The sequence below is a fragment of the Myotis lucifugus genome, unplaced genomic scaffold, assembly GCF_000147115.1.
Source record: "Myotis lucifugus unplaced genomic scaffold, Myoluc2.0 scaffold_587, whole genome shotgun sequence".
Lineage (NCBI taxonomy): Eukaryota > Metazoa > Chordata > Mammalia > Chiroptera > Vespertilionidae > Myotis > Myotis lucifugus.
The window spans coordinates 119071-122587 of record NW_005871635.1 but is presented as its reverse complement, the minus strand read 5'-3'; positions in this window follow the sequence as shown (position 1 = coordinate 122587).

The following is a 3517-nucleotide window of genomic DNA, read 5'->3' as shown; positions in this document are numbered from 1 at the left end:
GATCCCCGCTCTTAAACTGGGCGTGAAGCCATCCACTTGGGCGCGGCGCTTTGTGGGAGGAACTCCTCAGGGCCCCCGAGCAGCTGGGCAGGCTCTCAGCACAGCTTTTTTAAGGAGATATACCAGCAGTCCTGCTGCAGACGCCGTCAGAGGCGGAGGGTCAGCCTGGCAGAGTCCAGGGCTCAGGACCCCGCCAGGGCTTCCGGTCTCTCCTGCGTGGTCTGGATGGATGAGTCCGACTCAGGCAGCGCTCACTGCTGCCGCCCCTCTACCCACCCCCTAAGCCAGCGGTTCTCAACCTTCTGGCCCTTTAAATACAGTTCCTCATGTTGTGACCCAACCATAAAATTATTTTCGTTGCTACTTCATAACTGTAACGTTGCTACTGTTATGAATCGTAATGTAAATATCTGATATGCAGGATGGTCTTAGGCGACCCCTGTGAAAGGGTCATTCGACCGCCAAAGGGGTCGCGACCCACAGGTTGAGAACCGCTGCAAGCCATGCCCGTCAGCAAGATGTGTGAGGCCAGTCACCAGTGGGAAGAGTGTGGAGTGGAGAGAGGCCCTCCGAGAGGATAGAGGAGATGGGCCTTAGACTTCATACCAGAAACCACCCGCGACCCTGCTGGCTACACTGCCCGGCCAGGCACCACCCAGTGGGCCGGGAGCTCGGAGCCACACAGGGCGCTGCATCCACTGCTCGGGGCGCCCGCCTGCCCGCAGGCCCTGGTGGGACGCAGCCCGCTGCCAGCGCTGAGCTAGTCCCCCGACACAGCCCCTGCTGCGGATGAAGCAAACTGTACCAGGTAGAGCCCAATGCGATAAACTGTCCAACAACGGAGGGTTGGAGAAGAAAATTAAAGGGGGGGTGGGGGGTGCAGAGCCCAAACAAGGCAGCCCTTGAAATTTACCAAGTGGCTCCTTTACTTGAGGACCATCTACTTAAATTACAGTCATTCTCTACTCACTTCAGGGCAGTCCAGGATGAATGATACGTTTGTTTCTGGCTGAAGAGATGCCAAGTTTAAAGACAGCTTTTGGTTCATATAACTGGTCAAGCTGTTAGCCAGAAATCCTCCTCCTTTTAGGGACCAAGAGAGGCTGGTGTAACCCTGATCTTCAAGTGTGAGGGTCCTGCTCCACAGCAGACTCCACTGTAAAGCCTCTTCGGACAAGCGGGCGATAAGAGCAGTGACAGCCGCCTGTCTTCTGGGGCTGAGCCTCCTCCCCGGGCGTCTCTGCCGTTCTCTGTGGCCTGGGCAGTTGCCAGACACAGACTTTTGGACAAGGTTACATCCAATGATAAAATTGTAACACACGAAAGAAAGGAGGTTAAGTTAACCACCTGAGACCAAATAGCAAGTGGGTATGTGGGGCAATGGGGCCACACCTACGCCCAGGCCAGGGTTACCAGGATGTCCTAGCTTTTAGCATTAGCTCTGCACACCAGGGAGCAGAAAGCTTGGCAGTGCCCTGGATAACAAATACCTTTGCCCCTGTAAGAAACCACCATGGCATGTACCCAAGGGCCTTCCCCTCCGGGGTGCCGTAGCCATGTTGCCCGGGTAATTTTGGTGATGCTTCCTTGGGTGCAAGCCTGGAGAGCAATGGTCCTCCCTGATGGTTGCTTTCTTTCATGTCTTTGTTTTGCTGAAAGTGGGAGGAGCCAAGTAGGTTAGTAACAGGTACCAAAAGGAGTGGAGACAAACATGCGGGTACATGGCCAGCACAGCTCTGGCCCCATCATCCTTTGGAGGAGAAATAGCTCAGCATGAACTGTTAATAAGTGAGCATGCTCGGGGCTGTGATCGCCCACAGCACCGCTTCTAGAACCCAGTTCTCCTCTAAATTATCGAGGCAGTTAGAGCCTCATGGAATCAGAGAGGCTCCAACCAGACTGCGGGACGAGAGTTGTAGGAATGTGTGGCCAGGAGCACGAACTATAGGGACCCGCATTCTCCACATCCTCGCCAGCACTTGTCGTTTGTTGACTTGGAACCCTAGTCACTGCTGGTGGGAATGCAACTGCTGCAGCCTCTGTGGAGCACAGTGTGGAGTTTCCTCAAAAAATTAAAAATAAATCTGCCATTTGACCCAGTGATCCCACTTCTAGGAATATATCCTAAGAAACCTGAAATACCCATCAGAAAGGACGTATGCAGCCCTACGTTCATAGCAGCACAATTTACAATAGCTAAGATCTGGAAGCAGCGCAAGTGCCCATCAATAGATGAGTGGATGAAAAGCTGTGGTACATCTACACAATGGAATACTATGCTGCTATAAAATAAAATAAAAAGAACTCTTACCATTCACAGCAGCATGGATGGAACTGGAGAGCATTATGCTAAGTGAAATAAGCCAGTCAGAGAAAGATAAATACCACATGATCTCACTCATTTGTGGAATCTAATGAACAACATAAACTGTTGAACAAAAATAGATCCAGAGACATAGAAGCATCAGACAGACTGTCAAACCTCAGAGGGAAGGCGGGGGAGGGTGGGCAGGATAAGAGATCAACCAATGAACTTGTGTGCACATATGCATAACCCATGGACACAGGCTTTGGGATGGTGAGGGCCTGTGGGGTGGGGGAGATGGGAGAGGGTTGGAAGAGGTTAATGGGGGGAAAAGGAGGACCTAGGTAATACTTTAAATAATAAAGATTAAAAGGAGAAAAAATAAATGTGTTGCCTGGAGCAGAGCAGGAGTACTGACAATAAGGACCACACCTCCGGCATCCCTCTCTGGGGAGAAAGAAGTTAGGGTCAACGGGCCTTTCTCCACAGCCCCAGCTCCAGCACTTACCTCGTCACCTGTCCTCACAGTCTTTTATTTTAGCAGAACAGTGATGTGCCTGCACCTGGGCTTCAGTTTTGGTTTCCCGAGCTCAGCCAGGGGAGCAGGCACAGAAAGGCTGAGTGCAAAGGCTGAGTGCAGAGGTGAGGAGGCGGCAGGAGGTGGCTCCTCTGAGAGCTTAGGCAAGTGGAGACGGGGAGAGCTGCCCCATTCCTGCTGGGGGGGGGGGGAAGAGATTTTAAAATCTTCACATTTGGTCATTGTAACAAACTTTGTCAAGAACCTCGGTGCTGGATCTTGAAAAGATTTCTTAATTCTTTCAGGAGAGAATGAGTAAAAAGTTAACTTCCTTTCAGATTCTCTTATCAAGAGTAAATAGTTTGCAACTTTGCGTGTTCTTCAGTTACTGACCCCCCTCCCTGGGACCCAGAGATCAAGTCTGCGATTGGGAGAACGAACAAAGGTCTCAATGTGCTGCTCGCCAACAGGAACCTGATTCCCCCAAAACCAAAACCATCCTGAGCCTCAGCGGGAAACACTGCTGCCTCTGTAGGCAGGTGCTGAGCAATCGGTGAGCGCCCCAACCCGGGCTGCAGGGTCCTCCCTGTCCAAGGAAATGGCCTGGGCAAGGAGCCGAGGAAGGGAAGCAGCTGGTGCACGGCAGAGGGGTTAGCTGGCTTTCCAAACTGGGTTTCTCTAGTGTCCGCCTAAGT